This window comes from Polyodon spathula, chromosome 6 (assembly GCF_017654505.1).
Source record: "Polyodon spathula isolate WHYD16114869_AA chromosome 6, ASM1765450v1, whole genome shotgun sequence".
NCBI lineage: Eukaryota > Metazoa > Chordata > Actinopteri > Acipenseriformes > Polyodontidae > Polyodon > Polyodon spathula.
In genome coordinates, this window is record NC_054539.1 from 7,575,679 (window position 1) to 7,598,954 (window position 23,276).

The 23,276-nt window shown below is 37.6% G+C and overlaps 1 long non-coding RNA gene across 1 annotated transcript; it reads left to right on the top strand.

Moving 5' to 3' along the window:
* The first annotated feature begins 18,349 nt into the window (after positions 1-18,349).
* On the top strand, positions 18,350-22,437 carry LOC121316751. Its single transcript, XR_005950445.1, has 5 exons — positions 18,350-18,936; positions 19,792-19,861; positions 20,594-20,847; positions 21,418-21,518; positions 21,958-22,437. It is a non-coding gene; the product is annotated as an uncharacterized LOC121316751 (long non-coding RNA).
* The last annotated feature ends 839 nt before the right edge of the window (positions 22,438-23,276 follow it).

Genomic DNA, 23,276 nt, shown 5'->3' on the forward strand with positions numbered 1-23,276 from the left:
GTCTTAATAAAACTTGTTTCTTTTGATTGCTGAACTGGTGATTGGGGGATATTTTGAATGTTATTGTGTGGGTGTTTATACCATCCATCACTTACTGCAGGTGAATCATACTAACACAAACGCTACTGGCCTCTGAAGGACAAAGACCAGCCCTGCAGGTGTCCGTCCAAGTTTACTGTGCATCTGGCAGGTAGGGTCCACTGTAGCACGATGAGGAGAAACAGTCCCTTCCAGTTTTGCCTCTCTAACCTGCAGGAGCGCCAGAGATGCTACGCTACCTCCAGAATCCCCAGCGAACACCAGTAAATTTGCCCAGCCAGGATGCTCCCCTGTGCTCCCCTCACTGTTTGACTCACACTTCACACCACGCGCCCGTGCTTTTACTGCTTTAGTCACTCGGGAGTCCCACTCGTTTTATTTTCAGCAGCTCGGTATAAAAGTTCTGCCGATTTTGCAGTATATGTGTACTGCCGTTAAGAGTTCATAAAAGGAAAACAGATTTAGAGTTTTGGACGTAATAATGATTAGTTTTGGAATAGCTATTGTTTCTAACTTTTTTAGCCGAAAATGTATAAGTGCTGTCAGTCTGCATTGATTGCTGATCGCGTCCCCAGTGATTCACTTTTTATTGAAAAGAAAAGTCAGCCCTAGCCTCTGGCTTTTTAATATTACCACATATACTTTAAATATGTTTTGAAAAGCTTGTCAGTCATGCACACACCCTTTTCACTTTATTAGTCTGATCCTCTCTGAGTTCTTTATTTTAAAAGATGTATGTGCAAGTTGCTAGATATAATTGGATATATGTGATTTGGACATTAAATGAGAAGGAAAAATGAAAAGGCATAGCCTACAGCTGACCTTTGCCACAGCACTGTAAACTGCAGTGTATGTATGATATGTGCACGGGACTCCAGTCTGTATGGCTTCAGGGTAAAACACTGTGGATATTGATTGTGTTTCAGTTGTACCTGTTAAACTGTGATATTGCATTCAGAAGGGTTTAAAAAAATAGATGTACAGTGTAACATTGAAGTGTGACGGTGTGAATGTAGTGGAGGCATCTTTAATCCATCTTACATGTTTGGTTTAATCTTGAACTGCTCAACCATTTGAATTGGTGGTGGGGGGATGACTCTTATATGATGTTTTGAATATCTTGTTTATTTCCCCATGCTGTCTGCAACAAGGTGGTTTTTTGAAGTGCATGACAAATCAAACTGTCAGGGAAACATATTCAGAGACACAGATATGTGACTTTTATGAGAATGTCATATTGAGTCTGAACTGAATTTGAGTGATTCATTTGTCATTTTTTTAAAGTGATTCATTTTTTTTTTTTTTTAAAAAGCCCAACATACTGGAATGATTTTGTTGTTCCTTGCATGCTTTTAGCTTTAGATTATTATTATTATTTTGTTTTTGTTTTTTTTTCTTTCAAATCCATTTTTACTAATTTAGTTGGATTTTTTAAAAAAGACGTCAGCATAGTTTTAAAATGGGTCATGCATTTTCCAATTGCACAAATACATTTGCAGAAGACGTTAAGTGAAATGACGTGCCAAGTTCTCAAAATGTCTGTCAGTCAAGATATGTTTTCAACATGGGGGTCATGTACTTACAGGTCATGAGTGGTGACTTCATTAGACTAGTATTTTAGGAGCTGCTCTATGCAATGTCCAATTGCTTTAAGCAGGTTTTACCTTACCTTTAAGTCTAACCACAGACTGTCCAATGTATTGCCATTTTAAAAGAACTAAGGTCTGTTAAATTTTGATTGTTTATGTACTTAAGGTTCATGGCCTAAGTAGAAACTCATCATACTGGTGTGTGTAAACAGCTTCAACAGTATTTACAAACTGGTTCTCTTCAGTTTGAACTGGGAATACAAATATTTAATTGTCTTCAAATATGTTTTTCGTACAGCACACATTGACTACTAGAGATATGGCTTATCTGCTTTTTAATTTTTAACAAGAATGGAAATAACACTCCTGTTGCACCGCAGTTTCACCTTTTCCAGTTGTTAATATGTGCTTGATTAGCCCCAGTGGGTCGGGATAAGGGAAGAGGGAATGGGCTAGCCCCAGGTTCGGATGCCGGAGTGGGGCTGAAGCGTCTTGTCTCCTGGAGAAAGCTGCAACACCTCTCGCAGCAAAAAAGTAAATACATTAGGAAAGATAACCACGTAATAGGCCAAATATTTATTTAGTTCTAAAATGATGCTGAGTCTGTGTTATAAATTGCCAGCGCAGTTTTTCTTCAGTTCAGTATCAAAAGGGAGAGGCAGAAACAAAAGTTAGACTGAGAAGTTGTTTATAGTTTGAACAACTCTGGTACTGTATTTACTGTAGAAATATTGCATGAATCACTAGTATAGGGAATTGGGGGACATGCTGTAGGAGCGTTATATCTGAGAGCCTTATAGCGAGGGAGCGCTGTATTTTCGTTTTCAGATCCAAGGTGGTTTATGATTAGAACTGGAAAGATATGGCAAAAACAAGCCTTGAGAAAGGCTCAGTGGGTCAGACAGGTCTGTTGAAATTGCTGTCTGGTTGAGATTCATTATAATGAAACGTCAAAAACAATTTACGGAAATCGTAAAATACGAGAGGTAAAATGAAATACCAAAGGAAAAACATACTGCCTGTATTGTGCATTTTTTTGTGACCATATTAGACCATTACAGGAATGGAAATGAGACCCATTGCATAGCAGTTTGATCCATTCCTGGTCTTTCTAGCAGTTTAATAAGACACACCTGAGCTTCTTACCTATACACTGGGGCTAACAGCATGTATTAAAACTTGGAATAGGTGAAACTGCTATGCAGTAAGAGTCTTATTTATAAAAGTTGCATCTACACTTTTTGTTGTTCGGGCTTGTCACATTTGTTTCGAAGCACAGCTGAGAAACAGACACATATAATGCAAAAAATGCTGTAAAACTGCAGGGCAACTGCAGAAGAACGTTTTAAAGGATTGCAACGCCAGCCGTTGTCAACTGGTAGGCAGAGCAGAGGTCTGCTGCTTGTGTTTCAGGCACATCTCGTAAGGAAGTGATTGTGAGCATTAAAAACCAGTGAGACAGGTAATGTGTTGACCAGCTTCTCTACTATTATGCGAGCTCCTGCAGTAGGAGCTATTATCCTGAACAATCACAGGTGCCGTCCATCTGTCTGTCACATATTCTGTATATGTGATAACTAGTTTTGATTTAGTGATTTTGCACCAGACTTCATCAAACTTTTATCATACACTCCAAGCCTCCTACAGACATTTTTAACCTTTCAGGAATTGTATGATTATTATGTGTTTGCAATGACCCTCTGTATGTGCGTGCAGTTCTTTTAAATGACTTTAGAGATGACTTCTAAGTGAATTCACTGAAGAGAACACTAGCCAAAACATGTGTTTGGTTGACTAGTTTCTCATAAGTTCTGTATTAGAATTCAGATTGAGTGCTCAGAGTGGATGATGACAGTATTTTAGAGAAGATCCCCAAATTCCAATCTAGGCTTAATAATTATGACTGGGCTAAATTCCCACTGCCTAGGCTAATTTAATTTTAGAATGTCCTCACATCCCCCTAAATGGAGACCAGATATTCTTGGAAAACCTTGCATCTCAACAGATCTATCCAGAATGAATATTTTTTTAAAACAGTAAAATATTTATAAAACCCCATCTTCAGGCATTGATTTCTCAACCACGGTTTTTTCTTTAAAGAGTGAAAGGCCCTCATCTGTTGAACATGTTTGGAGAAAATGTTATAGAGGAAATAAATTGGCATGCGAGTTTCAATCTCGTGACAGTGTGAATGATTTTTCAGAAGCGCACGAAGGATGAAGGATTTTTTCGTTAGTAAAATGATCTCACAGAATTTGAGTTGCCAGTTCTTGACAAACCACAGAACGCTTAGTGAACCAGTAAACTTTTTTTTTTTGCCTCGTATGGGCCAAGTGAAAGTTTTAATATTCTGCGGTAAGGTCTGTGGAGCAAAGACTACTGACACTTTAGCTTATTAGATCACCCTGATAGGCCCCTTTTAAAAGTTTACACTCTAAGCTTGCCAGTAATTTTGTAGTTTTAACATGCTTTTCCATGGTTTGCCATACCTCTGGGCTTTATAGTGCTTACCTGCGCTTTACCATTCTCTCACTGTGCTGTACTATGGTAACATTTTATAAGAGGCACTCGGGGGCGGATTCAAACTTTCATGAAAGGGGGGTCAAGACTGTCATGAAGGGGGGGGGGGTTTACATGAAACATACCCTTAAAGTAAACAATATTTCGACCCCCCCTTTCATTAAAAGTGTCAAAATGTTGATCCAACCATGGGCACAGCAATGCACCAATAAGAATGGTCCATATCAATGATGTTGTATAACATGTAATAAGAAATGATCATTTTTATTGGACTGTTTTGATGAAAGAAAGACAAAATGCTCTGCTCCATATCCCTGTGGTTTTCTTCTCGATCCACACATACCGTTCCATCCCTGGCTGCAGTAGCCTGAGCCAGCTTGTCCTACTGCAGCGTCTCACTGCACCAAGGAGGACTGTTACACAGACACATGCAGAATTTTAAAGGCCCAGTGCCAAGAAGATTAAGAGCAGATGCACTTTTAGCATGTTAATCATGGAGCGGGTTATGTCTTTATTGTTCTCATCTGCTTTTGATAAGGAACTCTTCTGTGGTTATGGCAAGTCACCACTTTCTATGGCCTCTGAGCAGGACCAAAAATAATTTCAGTACGGCAGTGGAATTGTCTCGAGGTTTCCAAAATGTTTTATAATAGTATAATAATGAATCTGACTGACAACCAGTGGACTTCGTAATATCACACTTCTTTGTGTGTTACTCAGCATTCCAATTGTTCTCTTACAAAATCGAAACCATATTTGTTAATATTTACAACCTGCGTGACTCTGCCCTGCTCATAACTCACATGGAAAGCATGCTGGTAGCCACAATGTGGTGTTTCAAGATGCTTTTGTGGGGGGTTTTTTATGCGGTGGTACATAAGCCAACGTGAGGTCAGCTGGCTCTCATTTTTCCCTTTTCTTTGTTCCTTTATATTCTTTTTTGTGGTTGATTTTTCTGAATAATAGAGAATTTATATAGATCATGTTAATGTAATGCTGTATAATACATATAAGTAAAATAAATATATGCATACATTTAAAAATAAGTGAAATATCCATAAGCAATTTAAAGTAAACTTTTTCAGAATCTTTTTTTTTCTCTTCTTGTGAAGCAATAGTGCTTCAAGTTGCACCCTCAGGTGAAGCAAAACTGCCACATACAGCAGAGTGCAAATACACTAGAACTCCTCAAGACAGCTTTGCACACAAATTATTCATTTACTACAGAAATTAGTTACAAACTCATGCATGAAACTAATTCAAAACTCAAAACACGGCTGTGTCTGAAAGTGTCTTTAATGCTAATATTTAGTATGGCTACCTTTGGCATCAATAACAGCTTGGCATCCTTTTGGCATTATTGTGTCCCCCATTTTGAGACTTAAAGAAGTACATGAACCCAGAAAGCAACCAAAGCAACAAAGTAACCAAAACACATAGCAACCAACACATTAATACGCCATTTAGTGTACTCACCAAGTCGTGTGGCTGGAACTGCACATCTTATTCCTGATGTTACATCCACAGAGAAAATGTGGAGAATCCAGCTTCACACAAGTAAGTGCTGGCAAATGGCACTATCAATTTTAAGGTGCATGTTGAGAGTGCAGGATATTCACTCTTTTTTTGGTGAACAATTATTTATTGTTTTTAGACAATTCAAAACCATACTATTCAATATGATAACAGTAATAACAAACTATTTACAATGCTGGCTGGGACAGTGAGAGAAAAAAAAAAAAAACCTACGGAGTTAAAGTAAGTCTCTCACAGCTGACCATGATGTCATAGATTTGTGCTTGGCTCCATGCAGCTTGGCTGTAGATCTTTCTAAACGTGCGATGGACTGGAGATGTAATAATCAGGTGGAATGGAAGGTCATGATTGAACCAGGACTGTAGAATAGTTTTCTTTATGGCTGTAAGAACACCTAAAAAGAGCCTACGATTAACTAAGGATAGAGTTTGGAATCGTCATTTAGTAGAAATAAAGTGGGAGTTGGTTTAGTATTAGCCACACGTTCACACGGTCGGTTGATATTTTCATTTGAAAACGCTTGAGTGGAGTGGTGTAAGCTCTATGTATAAATTTAAAATTAATGAGTTGGCGTGCTAAATTAGCATATTCACTCTTGATGCTGAACCAGAACTCTGGGAGAGAAGAGAGAAAGTCGGGCATATTTTTCTTGCAAGAGTTGATCACCGGAAATCTCAATTAGCTGTTCGATTTCAGCTGCTGGCAAATCCATAGCATCAGAAATAGCACTGAAAAGGGTTTTGCACCCAATCATATTTTGTCATGTCTAAGTCGGGGGGGGGGGGGGGGGGGGGGGGGGGGGGGGGGGGGGGGCGCACACGCAAACCGTGTCTCCAGCTGGATGAGATGCTCATCCATGACCTGTGTGAGAGGCTGAATAATTTAATTGTCAGCCAGCAACTTGCAAAGCTGTGGGAAGGATTCATAGTTTGACAACAATAGGTTATTCTTCCAGAAAGCCACTAGAATTCTGTGACGCGATCACTCAGCTAAAAGATGTTAGTATTCTTTCCATGCAAACCTGCATTCAATTCATTCAGTTTTGCAAATATGTCTGTGGCATAAGCAAGAAGGCGGGTCTTATTTTGATCCAGAGACAATCGACAAATTATGTTTTTTGCAGGCCATCGCATAGGCAAGCAGCTCTTCTCTCAGTTAAAAAAATTATTCTAGTACCCTTCCTCTTGAGAGTCAAATGAACTTCAGACAACAAACATTATGCTTGGACCCTATGTCTTCATACAGTTTTGCAAACAGACACGCGTGTGAAGAGAGTGAGACTTGATGTAGTTCACAATGGATGTGGCCTGCTGTAAGACGTCACCTAGCTCTGTGATTTAAATCTTTAGTGGTGGCGATCAGTAGAGCCTATAGGTTGTCACACTGCACTGAGAGGCTGTCACGCCTTGCAGTGTCCAAGCAGGAGAGATACCGAAGTGGCTTCACGCGACCCCATCCGTTGATGGGGCAACCCCACTTGGAGTCAAGATCCAAAGTTTGGGAACCGTTGGTCTGTGTATTATCTAAACATGTCTGGTGTAATTTGATTTGTATCCACAGACTTTCTTTTGTACAGTTGGTACTTTTGTCAAACATGGAGTCCAATAAACTACAGAATATACAGGGTCTTCTAATAAATGCGTGCACTACTATACTCTCACTTGACAATTAAAGAGCATACATTTAAACAGAACAGTATGACCCAAAAACAAAAAGAAATGTTTTAGAAAGTGCAGGTCAAAGTTTCCTAACCTCCTCTTCCTATAGACCGTGGCAGTGGGAAAGCAGGATAACTGAAGATGCGTAATGCTCCAGGATGCTTTTCCATTCATGCTCGTATTGTTTTCTTTTCAGTCTTTTGTAGATCACTTTGAAGATAAGGACACTCCTGTCTTAGATTGCCTAAATATATTCTGCTGCTGTCCAGTTCCTCCACACTGGGCCATTCAGGTAACACAATGACATTTTCTTTTTTTCTGCACTGCTCAGTGTAAAATTAGGGTTACCATATTACTCCACTAGAACAGTTTGGGGCAGTTCAGGCTTTCCAACTCACATCACAGTTCATGCTGGCACATTTTACTTGGTAACCCTATGTAAAATCCCTCAATACTAAAGTATTTATGTAAAATGTGTATTTCTGCTGCCATCAACTAAGTTGTGGTTCTCAGGAAAACCAATTTTGAATAACCAATTCAACCAATTGTTTTCAGATTCGAAATGTGGTGAGGTTTTTTTTCATCATTTTTAAGCCGCTAATAAAATCTGAACCTAATTTAAAAGTCTACACTGAACATGGGCATTGATAAACCAGGGGAAAGTGCTTGGGATGTAAAAAGCTGTTGAATATTCATGGTCCACTCACACTCATTGAACCTTGGGGAAAGCTGGTTATCAAAGTGACACGTTATTTAAGAACTGCTAATGATGCATTGAAAACCAGGTGTAATGTAATGTAAATGTAAATTCATTTCAACACTGTCAGGAGAGCATAGTTAACCCTTTAGTTGCAGATACAGTTTAAAACTGTGTCTTGAAGATTTTTTTTTGCTGAAAATCTAAAAGAAACATCAGGAATCCATAAATTTTGATCACGCAGTTGGATGCCTGCATAGCAATATATGAGAGAAAAGCTTGTCCTTTACCTGTGGGTGTGGCTCCTGGTCCCACAGTTGCATTGCTTGGTCACTGGGCATGTGTTTTACAGCCAGCCACTGAAGGGGAATGACTACTTCCTGGATTAAGAGAAAAAAAGCGCATGACAGTTTAGAAAAATTACAAAAGTAAATGCAGACCTATTGTAAACATGACGAAAAGCTAAGGGAACCATATTTAAAAAACAAACAAATTCAAACTTTAAATGAATAGTGCTTGAATCCTTGGTGTATTCAGCTTTTATTTTTAAAAAAAAAGAAAAAAAAAACTTTTAAAGAAAAAAATGTAAGCATGTTAATGAACCCTTTCCTAGTAAAATTGATTTGTGTTTACGACTGAAAGACCTGCAGCGTGTAAACTCCACATATATCATGTCAATGGAATGCTCCAGGTGTGTGCTTGGATAATCCTGCACATTGTTATTCACAGAATGTAATAATAAAAAAAAAGAAAAGCAGACAGATTTTACATATGAGGAAATGGAAAAAGAAAAAAAAATTCATTAATTTTGCAGTTGAAACTATTATGATGAGTCTAGAAAAACAACCATTCCTGAATAGCCATGGAACCCCTTGTAGCTCCGGGGAGGTTTTGAGCAGGTCGTGAACGTCATGTAATTACTTACACACACATCTTTTTCCATTTTCATGTAAATACTTGAGAGCAATATCCATTAAACAATGGAGTGTTCTGTTCCCCGGGGAGCTTGTAGCTATTTCTGTTTTGTCATGAGTGGACTGTACTGCTGACCAAACAGGGCTGACAACTTGTAAACAGTCCTGTTGTTTTATTCCATTCATTATTCTTTATGTCAGTTCTGGACCAATTATTGTTCAAATGATTCTCAGGGTGTCATAGTCTGTATTACAAAGTTTTTTTTGTTTTGTCGTTGTTGTTTTGTTTTTTTTAAATACAGCCCAGTTATTCCACTTTCGTATTAATGAACACACTGGCGTCTTGTCCCCCGTACAATTAGGTGGTGTTGTCTGTGCTGTTTTTCTTTATTTTTTGTTTTACAGTATATTCTTCTTAAATATATTTGCCCCCCTTCTGGCACAATATTATGGACATCAAAACAACAGTTCTACTCAGGCCATAGTTCCCTCACATCCAGTATGTTCTGGACAGGGCAGTCTGTACATTTCAGTGTACTTTTTTAATGTGTGTATTTGTGCACTGTGTTTGGGGATGATCCTGCCAGAAATGGAGGGGGCAGCTAAGGGAGAACAGGGCTGGTTTTCAAGGATTCGATTTTTAGATTGAGAATGTTGATCATCTGTACAACTGAACTGGCTTCCTCAAAGATACCTGGTGTTTATCCCAATGTGTTTTCCCTCAAGTATTAAGTGAGTGTCGGCTGTGCAAGTATAACCTGTAGGGAAATGTATTTGTTTTAGCTGTCCTGATATTTTTTTAACATGTGAATACCACAAAACTAAAGCACTGCAGCAGACGATGCTGTATATACTGTGTGGTGGGAAGGTGAAAGCAGTTTACTAATGTGTGTGTATTCCTCAAGTTTGTTAAACTGAACCGAATACTCATAAATGTTACAGTTACATTCTCTAATTAGTTATTCAATTGTAAAGCAGCACAGTGCTGCAGACAGATATAAAAACATAAGAAAGTTTGCCATTGATCTCAAAGATTCTCTGGTAAAAGACCCCAATGGTTCAGGATCAACACCATGGCTAGGTAACCCATTCCATACCCACACAACTGTCTGTGTAAAGAAATGTCTCCTACCATCTGCCTAGATCTGTATCCACTTAATGTCCAGCTGTATCCCTGTCCTGGTTACTTTTAAGGTTAAAGTATTGGGTAGGGTTAACTTTGTCAACCTTTAAAGATTTAGATAGACAAACATTCTGTAGAATTACCCAGCAGTTGAAACATTTAAAGCTAGACATGTGTATGAGACTACTATGTACAGTAGGAAAAAAAAAAAAAAAAGATTGAGTAGCACACTGTACAACATCTAGATTTGACGTGAGATGGTAAAGCAAACTTTTAAAAGTTGAACACTCTGATGGTATTGAAACGCAAAGCCAGATTCGCACAGATCTCCCAGTTGCCGTTAACAATGAAGGGTGCTTACAGAACAGCACGGAGTGTATATTTTCTTTATTGCTTGAGTCCCATGTTTGTACAGGTGTAGAGGAAAATGTGCCTCTTGTTTAACTGCTTTTACAGTATTTGTGAAAGGAATCAGTCTCAGCTGACGCACCAAAAAGGAATAAGCTTTCTTTCCTCTACACAATGCCCCATTGAGTCATAAGAAAAAAGGATCTATACTGCAGGTTTGAGATACACTTTAGATCCTGTTAATTTAATCAGTTTTCCTGTCCTTTGCGTGTCTGTGGAGAAGAGGCTTATTTTTTAGTGCACTATTTTTTAATGTTAATCAAAACATTCAGTATTGATGTAATAAATCACCATTCTATGGTACCAGATATAGAATGACAGATATTTCAGTTTCTTTCAGAAAATAGATTGCATTCATGTGTAGAGAGCAGCGATTAGCAGCATGTAAGGGATGACAGTGATGTAAAAACTACTAATAATGTTACCACCTTTTTTTATTCCTTCTTTTTTTAGCTAAAAAAATGTGATTAAGTATCTTGTTGCCTTCAACGTAAAGCTAAAACCCCACTAGAGTCTAGGAAAGGTGTAACTAAATCACTATATATAGCATATTGGATAATGCGTAGCTCATTTAATTCTCTCTTAATTCTATTTTGTATTCAGAATGTCGGCTCAGCATTCTACTTTATGTTTTATCTGTAGTGCTGCAGCATGGGCATGTGTTCCGCTAAGGGGGTGTGCAGAAAATGTGGTGCATGCATGTGTAGCCTAGAATAGTTTATAGTGAGACACCCTGTCAAAGAATCTGGCTTCTCCAGCATTGCTTTGTAAGATTGTAATTGTGTTTGCTTTAATGTTAGCACTTTGCTGTCATCAAATGCATCACGTACAGTATGTCCTCTGATGTCAAAGAAGAAGAATGGATTTTCTGCTCTGCTTTAGAATGCACTTTATTACTTTTTTGAGGCTGAGAATTTTAATTAACACACAACATGACTGTTGATTGTTTCTGGTTTTCAGATGCATCTATATGAATACATTTTGTTACCTCACAGCTGTTTGCTGGTCGGTCTCATTTGAAAGTCCTGCCAATTATCAGTCACTTTACATGAACATGAAATTACTGTCAAGAAATGGTCTGTATTAAAATGAATGGAAGATGAGGACCCCTATCGGAGTGTAGGGTCATGCAAGCATGTTTTGAATCCTGTTAGGGGTAGGTTAGGAAACATGTATTTAATAAAATAACAACTGCTTTTATGTCAGATGCAAGGGGACACAATCTGAGAAATCGACTTTTTTATTTTTTTTTTGGTTTAAAAAAAAAGATTTAAAATCAGCCCTTTTTGAACATATTCTAAGGGCCTTGACAAATTCATTTTTTATTGCAGTGGCTTTGTATAGACAGTACTAGTCTCAAGAGCATGTCAAGAATAATTGGGAAGTTTTTACTAGGCACAGGAAACGGCTAATTGAAGAATTTCTTGGCAAGGTTGCTGTTGGTGTTCTGTATTAATGACTGGATGTTACCTCTTAACCTGTGGTTGTCATTGGCAGTGCACTTTCCCAGCTCCATGCCAGAGGCTATTCCTCAGCGGCCGTTTATAGCCGAGTCACTTCTGTCAGCTAATTATACTCTCTGCATAACTATTTAGAAAACTACTTTAATTTGCTTCTCTCTCTGTGTGTGTGTGTGTGTGTGTGTGTGTGTATACAGTAACACATCATTGTGTGTGTATGTTTATGTATAGATACAGTAACACATCATTGTGTGTGTATGTTTGTGTATAGATACAGTAACACATCATTGTGTGTGTGTGTGTATGTTTGTGTATATATTACACATCATTTGTACTGTAATGACCACAAACACATGTTGTGGCATGTTTGGTTACTGTATAACCGAACACATTACTGTGTTGTGTGTAACCCGTCACTGTGTGGTGTTTGGTGTAGTACCATATACCAGTACACCTGTACCACATTGGGGCAGTAGTGTGTGTGTGTGTTTGTGTGTATATATATACAGTAACCCGTCACTGTGTGTGTTTGTGTGTATATATACAGTAACCCGTCACTGTGTGTGTTGTTGTGTATATACAGTAACCCGTCACTCTGTGTGTGTGTATATACAGTAACCCGTCACTGTGTGTGTGTGTGTGTGTGTGTGTGTGTGTGTGTGTGTGTGTGTGTGTGTATACAGTAACCTATCACTGTGTGTGTGTGTGTATATATACAGTAACTCGTCACTGTGTGTGTGTTTGTGTGTATATATACAGTAACCCGTCTCTGTGTGTTTGTGTATATATACAGTAACCCGTCACTGTGTGTGTTTGTGTGTATATATACAGTGACCCGTCACTGTGTGTGTTTGTGTGTATATATACAATAACCAGTCACTGTGTGTGTGTGTGTTTGTGTGTATATATACAGTAACCACTGTGTGTGTGTTTGTGTGTATATATACAGTAACCACTGTGTGTGTGTGATTGTGTGTATATATACAGTAACTGTCACTGTGTGTGTATATATACAGTAACCCATCACTGTGTGTTTGTATATACAGTAACCCGTCACTGTGTGTGTATGTGTGTATATATATATACAGTAACCTGTCACTGTGTGTGTGTATATATACAGTAACTCGTCACTCTGTATGTGTATATATATATATACAGTAACCAGTCACACATGCACCCTAACTGTTTATCTGCCGTGATCAAGCTCTTAGCAATGTTGCAGCGTTGTACTGTCTGCTGTACTGTCTGATGTGCTCTGGGACCATAAATACTATGACAAGGCCTGGGAGCTGTCGAGACACTACAGAGCCCGCTCCCAGCACCCCAAGGGGCTCCTGCACCTCCGCAGCAAGGAGTTCCAGCAGTGCATAGACTGTGTCGAGTGATCTGTGAAGATTAACACCATGCAGGTACCAACACTACACAGAATGAATACACGCGGGATGTATTAAAAATATTGTCTGTTGACGCATGCACAGATTACTGGCTCCTCTCTGCATTGAAGATTCCCAGTCATTCATCTCATGTTCACGTAACTCTTTATTGAGTTGGGAGTGTCTGTAACCCTTTGAACCTTGCATAGGTCAGGCCTGAGATCAATGTAAGAGTAAAGACAGGTCAAAGGGGACAGGAATCACTGATCTCTTGCATAACCCAACACCGTGGGACTGACACTGCAGAGGATAGTGCTGTAAATAACAGCAGAGCCCCTGTTGAGTGTCAAAGGTGAGTTATTTTTAAGAGATCAGGCCAATCCTTTAAGCAGAGAAATTAACTTCTCAGGTAGTGGCAGAATCGCTTCGGGTCATCTTTCTGCAGCGGGAAGTGGAAAACGAACTGGGTTTGTTTATTTTCTTAGTGACTCATGAGGTGGAAACAGGGCAGTGGGATGCCTGTGCCCGGAGGTCATCCTCTTAAACCTGTTGACGACGACAGCCTCTTGATATGACCATGAAATTCCATCCTTAGCTGCTGAACAGAGACGCATCAAGTCAGGCAGCAATTTAATGATTAGCCATTTTTCCAATGTCTTTAAATGTAACTTTCTTCTGCTTTTACTTTCACAGTCATCCTGGGCAATGACTACAGGGGAAACCCATAATAAATACCAACATCTATAATTAATATGAACCTAAACCCAAAATAAATACCAAAATCTATAATTAATATGAACCTAAACCCAAAATAAATACCAACATCTATAATTAATATGAACCTAAACCCATAATAAATACCAACATCTATAATTAATATGAACCTAAACCCAAAATAAATACCAACATCTATAATTAATATCAACCTAAACCAAAATAAATACCAACATCTATAATTAATATCAACCTAAACCCATAATATATATCAAAATCTATAATTAATACCAACCGAAACCCAAAATAAATACCAACATCTATAATTAATATCAACCGAAACCCATAATAAATTCCAGCATATGGGGCTCGTTGCCCAGAAACAAGGCTCCTGGACTTTTTGCTTGTCTGCAATGGAATCAGTTGTTTTTTTTGTTTTTTTTGCGATTGTTGCTTGTTTTTTTTGGCCTCTTGACACAGCTGTTTCTTAAGAGTGAAAGCGCATCTTTTGAATGAAACGGTCTGCTACCTTTGAAAGAAAGAAGAAAAAAAAACCTAAACATGGGATGCAAAAGAGCAAGTAAAACATGTGAAACAATTGGGCAACAGCCTGACACTGAATCAGGGCACATCTGGAGAAGCTGAGATAAGGCTCTTGCTTGTGGAATTGTGTGGCGGAGTCCAGCTAACCCCTAATTCACATTCAGCTTGAGGGTCAACCAAACAGCATGATGTTATTTGATCCTTTGAGTCCTCATATTGGAAAACATTCCAGACAAGGAACTGATAATTGAACACATTCACTGTTAAGCTGTGAAAAAAATAAAATGTATACAGCAAGTAATAATTTGATGATTTTAAATTTGATCTCACTGTCTTTCTTGCAGGTTTGAGTCTGGATTTCTTTAGGCTATGTCTATATGGCTTTGAAAGGATATGAAGGTGCTGCAAAGGCAAAACAGAGATGTGTTAGCCTGGAACCGGATGTACGTAAACACTGTGATGTTGCGAGGACGAGTTATCTTAAAGAGGTCAGGGATGGAAATGAGACTTCTATTGCATAGCAGTTTCACTCATTCAGGGTTTTATTACAAGCTTGATTAGCCACAGTGTAAAAAGGTAACAGGCTTATTAAACTAGTAAATTCAGGAATGGATCAAACTGCTATGCACTACGTTCTATTCCTCATAATGGTGTTTTGCCATATATTCCATTATCGTCCTTTGTAGTGTTAACCTTCATGTTCTTTGCTCACCAGTCACAGTAAAAGTTGTCATTTACACACAAAGGGTAACACAAGTATTTACAACATACTGCAGAATGACTTTCAAAATCAAGGCCCCTCAATGGTACTAGACATCCACCCAAGACAGGTAGTCAAGACAGACCGAATCAGGGCTTTGACCTTAGAATTATAATGTCCTGCTGAATTTATAACAGCCACCTCTCAGGGTTATAATACATTTGTTCTTGTGTTTTTATGTTATATTTTATTTTCTCATAATATCCTTATATGTCAACATTGCAGAATGCCGAGGCTTGGAATAATCTCTCTACAGCATACATCAGTCTAAAACAGAAGTAAAAGTACTATCATGTAGAAATAGCTTAGCTCTCTTGAAGGGAGTGTCTTTCAACACAGTAAACCAAAAGATGAATAGGGTTAGTTTTTTTTTTTTTTTTTACTATTCTTGACAAACTATTTCTTAGCTTTGCATTGACTATTGCTTCGTTAGCCATGGCTTTTGTCTACAAAGCACACAACAAAGGCAGACACTGATTACTGTGTCTTTTACTTTTACCCAAACCCTATAATCCCATATACACAAAACTTTAAGAGCTAAACAAAGCAATTTAAATGCAGTACATATAACAGGAAATTCCATTCTGAATCAACAAAAATGTCCTGTAAAAGCTTATGTATTTTAACAAGGGATCAGCTTTCATATACCAGCTAACACTCCTACCCTGCAGCAATAATGGAAAGGGACATGCCTTTTCTAACTGAATTCCTCAGGAAGCTAACGCAGCGGCTACTGCTTTAAGAATGGCTGCCTGTATGTCATGGATGATTCAAGTTCGGGCAGTACCTGTCATTGTTTCTCGGCAGTCAGTCACATTGTTGTTTGTGTAGTCGTTCAGTCACGTCTTTTGTTGGCGATTTTAATACACACATCACTCTACTGAACTCGAATTTAAGACGCAGGCCATTTTTAAGAAGAAAAAATTGGTTTAAAAACTGTGCCTTAAATTCGAAGGAATACAGTACAGTACTATAGTGAACTGTATACAAAAAAACGCTGCAAAATACATATTAAAAATGCTATGGATTTATACTTTGGTGGATTCATTTGTGTCATTGACTGTTTTGATTGCTAAATGTTTAATTCATTTTGTGACCATCTTCATTAAATTTAATTAACTGCTGTGGAAAGTGAGGGAAATGCAGGTCTGTGATTTGTGTGGCTCTTTACAAAAACATGGACAGGGAGAGCTGTCGTTGTGCGCATTTGAGCAGTTTATATATATACTGCATACATGAAATCCAACTAGCGTGTCCACACGGATCTGGACTAATCACTGCACTTCGTTTGTCCAAGCCATTGAATAGCTTAATAATAGCTTTGAAATAATCCAATTTTGTACAATTATAATTGTTTTATTATTATTATAGAACCAAGGCTTTCAGAACTCTTCAGGATGCCGTTCAAGGCAGCTATGAGCACAGGCAAATCTGCGAGAACTACACTGTGATGGGCACAGGTGTTGAGGAGTTTGCTGAAGCCATTCAAGCTTACCTCTGGATCATGGACATGCAAGACAATGACAAAGATGTTGAGCTAAATATTACAGGAAACCCGCTGATGTTTTATTATTATTATTATTATTATTATTATTATTATTATTATTATTATTATTATTATTATTATTATTAGTATTATTCCATTATATAACACAATTTTTGTTCCTGGGTAGTAAGTGTTATTTCCTAATTGCTTATGCCTCAAAAGTATAGAAAATGGCTATTATTCCCCACAAACTTTGCTTTTGTGACCAGGACAGTGATATTTCAAAATATCACTATTTCCAATGGGAAAACGGGCAAATGTGTGTCTTTTCGTCCACATAAAGTCAGAAAAAAACAACATATGAATCCAAATTAACATGTATTTATACTAAAGTAATACAAAAATGACTACAAAAGATTTAGAAGTGAGTAGTTTTTCGAGATTTACGATTATACTAGATTATACATATCTATGGAACGGATTTTGTGCTTATTGGCCACATACACGTGTCTCACAAAAATTAAAAATAAAAAAAAACACTTTCTTACAGTTTTTTTTTCATTCTTTACTCAGCTTTACCCACCCCCCCCACCCCCCCTCTCGGTTTAAAGCCTAAAAGGTACTGAATTTCTGAAGGTTTGGAAATCAGGGTTTGGCTTCGGGCACACTCTTAGTTAATTCACGAATCTGTTAGATTACATTCAACTGGAAGACGCATTTGTATAAAATTCAACAAGTTCAGCATCTCATTGCTGGAACTATTTTAATAACACATTTCAGTAATCTTAGAAACATCTTTTGTTGTTGATACCGCTATAGTAAATGCACAGTACAGTAGTATTCACATTTTCTAAACTGTATGACAATTGGACTCGATTTTGTAGAGAATGAGCAGGAAACCTATATGTAGTCGATTTCAAATTAATAGCAACACAGTTAGTTACCTTGGAAGTGTGCCGCTGTTGTCAGTCATTTCTTTTCTTTTTTTTTGTTGCTTTAAACATTCCTTTGTGTTTTGGCAAGAACAAAACAGGCTGTTCATCAAAAAGATTTCAAACAAAAAAAGCACAAAAGGTGAAGAGGTCCCAATTATTTTTTTTTTATTGCAGTAATTGGAATCCCAAACTGTGTCTTGCTATACTAGATGTGTTTTTTTCCTTTGTTTTTTAAAAAAAAATGACTACAAAAGATTTAGAAGTGAGTAGTTTTAGTTTTACGATTATACTGTAAATTTACAGTATAATCGTAAATCTCGAAAAACTACTCCGAAATCTTTTGTAGTCATTTGTGTATTACTTTAGTATAAATACATGTTAATTTGGATTCATATGTTGTTTTTTTCTGACTTTATGTGAACGAAAAGACACACATTTGCCCGTTTTCCCATTGGAAATAGTGATATTTTGAAATATCAATGTCCTGGTCACAAAAGCAAAGTTTGTGGCGAATAATAGCCATTTTGTATACTTTTGAGGCATAAGCAATTAGGAAATAACACTTACTACCCAGGAACAAAAATTGTGTTACATAGTGTAGTCAAGACCTAGTTATGAAGCACCTGAGGATATCTAATCCTTTCCATTTTGCTGCTATATTCTTATTAACTTGTTCCTAATAACTTACTTGAAGCTGTTTCTTCCAAGACGGTCAATTGGTACCTTGCTGGGAATGCATATCCCCAGAGACAGGGGTATAGTGGAGGTGTTTGTAGGTTTGCACACTATACACTATCTCTACATTTATCTAGAGAGCTGTGTGATGAAGCTTGGTTGAGGACAGGACGTTCTTTAGCACAAGTAATGAAATGCCAGTCAATGTATGCACTTGTGTAACGCTTACTGTATGTTTCTACTGATATCTGCAGAACTTGGATACAACATTCTTTACCACAAGTTATTGAGAGTATTGGTCTTTTTTTTAAATTGCCCCAGGATTTTCACTGGTGCCTGTTGGGAGCAATTCCTTACACCACCTCAGTGCAGTATCTTGAAATGATGTAACAAAACCTGTACCACTAACCTGCCTCAGACGGGTGGCCTGGGTCCTGCAGACTCTTAACAGCAGCGCCTTGTAACTGAACAGTAGCCAGTTTGAGCTCATGATGTACATTTTAGTGGTAAGGAGGCTCTTTTATACTTCTGTGAAGGGAATTAGGATTTTGTATGTCAAAGATGAAGCATTCAAAGCCAATCATCCCCTTCTCCCCCAATAAGACCCCCTCCCCAAACAGCGCCCCTTCATATTGACACCTGCATGGAGGAGGGACTGACACAGGTTCAAGCTTAACAGTAGCGTCTGATCCTGGGATTGCAAAGTTTTGACCTACATTTAATTTTAATAAGCCAATATTGTTTGCATTTTAAAAAGGTTGGTTTGTTACGAATATACAATAGAGAAAAACATAAATTGCATTTAGTTTATTTGGCTAAAAAAAACAAAACAAAACAAAAAACATAATGACTATTTTAGATATATCCAAAACACTGAACACAAGGTTTATTATCAAGATATAGTAGATTTGTATTGGTGTGCTTTGAGGTGAAAACAGGAGAGCCCTTGTTAATGCATTGGTTTTTTGTTCTCAAATTTTTTATATTTGTGTAAAAGAAAAAAGGTAGCTTTGGTAATAACACAGGTCTGCAGTCTTGTGGTTCAAGTCAAGAAGCTTGAGTTCAGAAATTCACATGCGTTGTCATATTCTTGCCTGGAGGGCATGATAATGTCTGACACATGTTTCCTCTAGGTGTAGCAATTCAACCAAGTTAAAATATTAATAAAAATATATAAAATAAAAAAAAAACACCTTAACTTTAATCAGCCTTACTGCAGCACTTTTAATTGATCTTCCATAACCCTTTTATAAAAGTCTGTGTAACATGCAGGCTTCAGACCTGTTCCTGCAGCAACATTTCCTCAAGCACAGAAGACACCTGTGTTTCAAGCTGTTTGCTAACTGCTGTTTCCTTACTAGGCCAGGACTTCAAAGGGGCCATATGCAGTGTATTTCTGGAAAATTTCTGTCCAGCACATCCACACACCACGTGAGATATTTAGGCTACTCTCCTAACTTGAGCTCTACCAGCTGGGTGTTTTTTTATTTTTATTTTGTAATTAGGCTTTTTTGTGTTTTGACTGGTATTACTGTAGCCTTAGGCTCATACTGTGGCGCTTCACAAATTGAACCTTAATGGGGAAAAATGTAGGGGCATTCTATATATTTATTTTAAGCACATAAACTTGACTGAAATATAGTTATTGTTTTATTTTTTTAAATAATTCCCATTGACTTGTGACCTGACAGTATGACTAAAATTGCTGCTAAAAATGCATGTTTATAAGGATCAGGGGCAGTCGCTCATTGACTTTCGTATCACTATGGGTCAGGGAGGCAAAAATCATCAGGGACTCTTTTCTCCTCAACTGTCACCTGCAGGTGTGGCTTCGCTGTTGTCTGCTGTGAATCTTTTTGGTGTGGAGGCAATTGATTTGGTGATGGGATCGGAGGATGCTCACTGACCTTCAGTTCTCCTGAGCTGCAGTTGTAGCAGTGATGGATATTCTAAATACGTGGTGTTGTAATTGAGCACTCTCTAAATTAAAAAGAATACAAAGTAGGGAATGTGAATATAGCAGAGAAACGTAGAATTCAAGACATTGTGTTGCTGTGGCCTGGTTCCAAAAGCAGTTGCAGTTTAAGAATAGGGCAGACCATATGATCCTGCAGAGATGGCATCTCTCTCTCACATACGCAGTAATGTGTGCCTGTTCTGCAGATATTGAAGATCCTGGTGCAGGCTGTGGTGGAAGGGCTTGAGGATTGCAGAGGGGGGGGCAGGCCTCTGCACTGAAGGGGAAACTCCAGGAGCTGTTTGGACAAGTGACCTCCAAAGCCACCGGCGATGGGGAGATCTGGAGGTGCTGCAGTTCTTGGCTAAAGCTCAAAACTGTGAAGCACAGGCCAGTGGATGGGAGAAAAATATTGACTCCTTCAAAGAAGTAATGAAGGGAGCGATAGAACTAACACATGGTATAGTACATGTGATTGTTGTCATTATTGGTCTATTTTGGAAATGCACAGATATAAAGTGACATGGTGTTCATTATTTGTGTTAATGTTTATTTTTTTTATATGTTTTTTTATATGTGTTTTATCATATTAGGTTTTTTTCAGTGTAAACCATTTAATAATGAAACATTTCAGCTCACCTGAACTAAAATTAATATACAGTTGCACAATTAACCTCATTCAGATTATTGGACACACACACAACCCTTTGCATAATATATGGATGGCTCTCTTAAAGGTGTTTATTGAGATAATTGTTGACCTTCAAAGACTGAAATTGTGGATGACCTTAATGTTTAATAATAAGGCAAGTCTAGTTAATGTGTCGGCACTGAATCTGAGTTTTTTAGCAGACAACTTGATCCAGTGCACTGATTGTAAATGAAAAAAAAGAACGGAAACTCACTGTTAGAAATGAGTAGGTTAAATTTCACTGTGGAGTCACCGTCTGTTATCTTTCCACCTAAAAAGGCCAGGTACCCGACATTGTAAGTACTGTACTAATTAATTGGTATCATTCTTGTCCTTCAGTGTCGATTAGCTGCAGCAAAAGCAAATCTACCCCCCAGGAAGCAGTGCTGATGCTTTTGTTGGCTCGTCTCAGCCTACGCAGTTTATCATCTAAAGCAAAGGTAACCCAGCCTGTCAGAGCCACACTGCCATTGATGCAGTAGCTCTGTCTTTATACAGTACTGTGCACCACAGTGCCATTACAGTTGGGATTAACTGCCTCGTTTCTTAGTGGGAGAGCATTTCGTAGTTTGCTTTTAACCCAAACGCATACAAGAACTATATAACAGTTCTTCCTGTCATTTCAATTATTGAATTGGGCAAATTGGCAGAGATTATGGTCTCACGTGGTGTTAGCTGTTTTTGTTTTTTGATGAACGTATGTTAATTTGTTTTTGTTGCATTCTTGCAGGGTAACATTTTGTTTTTATTTTGATATAGAGTTTCTAATACCTTTTTTTTTGAACATCATGTTTTTATTTATTGATTTTTTTATCCCTCACTGGTACGTGTTGATGTTTTTGTATTCTTATTTGTAATTCGTTAATTAATTTCCCTTAGCAAATGTACACAGATGTAGCCTCTGAGGAGATTCGCCGGGACCTACCCTGGAATACTTGATAATAGAACTTCAGGAGATGACTTCCGAGTTGAGGAACTCCTACAACAACAAAAAAAATCATGTGCCTGAGGATTACATTAACTGACCAAAACCATTTTTTATATAATTATATATTGCAAGCCCCCTGTGAATTAAATACCCCTTTGCTTAGCTGCTGTACTTAGCTGCTGTTGTATTATTATAAAAAAACTATGAATGTATTTTTTTAATACTGTTACACACAAAGTATGCAGATACTTCTCCTTTGTTCTCCTTTAACTCACTCAACACATACTGTACAAATAGCTTGTTTCTTCCAAAAGTGTTGTGAATCAGGTGCAGAAATTTTAAAAGTTGTCAGCTGCCGAAAAGCCAACAATAAACATTTGTAATTTGATATTTAAAAAACAAAAAAACAACAGACTTTATTATAGACATTAACAGCCTGCATCTTGAATTATAATTTGAACAACTACAAAAAAAATGTATTTTGCAACTACAATATTATATATATATAATATATATATATATACACACACACACACACACACACACACACACACACACACACATATATATATATATATATATATATATATATATATATATATATATATATATATATACATACATATATACATAATAATTGTTAATTGTTAATTGTTAATTGTGAGGGTCTGGAATCAACTCCCCAGTAATGTTGTTGAAGCTGACACCCTGGGATCATTCAAGAAGCTGCTTGATGAGATTTTGGGATCAATAAGCTACTAACAACCAAACGAGCAAGATGGGCCGAATGGCCTCCTCTCGTTTGTAAACTTTCTTATGTTCTTATGTTCTATTATCAGAAAGAAAAAAACACGTTTTTTGTTAGTTCTAAGTTGGGGATTTGAGGTTAATCGCTGAAGCCCCTCTTTTATTTTGATTCCCCCTTGATAATGGACTCCAAGCCATTTGATATTCGTTATGTCATCAGCTGTGAAAAAAAGGAACAGTGTTTACATGCACTAACATATTTTCTTTGTTTTCGTAATTCGTTGTACAGTACAATAAATTGTGTCAACAACGTGTTGCAATATTTATTTATTGTTGTAATGCTTCAGACATTAAAGACAGGGTCCTGCAGTAACTTAGTTCAACACTGTCATTATAGAAGAGTTCTGTGCTGACTTGCGTTGTAAAAAAAACTTAAGGAATTTCGGTTTTGCATTTCAATAGTCCAGGCATCTAAATAGTTTGTGCTGGATAAATTATACAAAGTACATCTAGACCTCCTAAT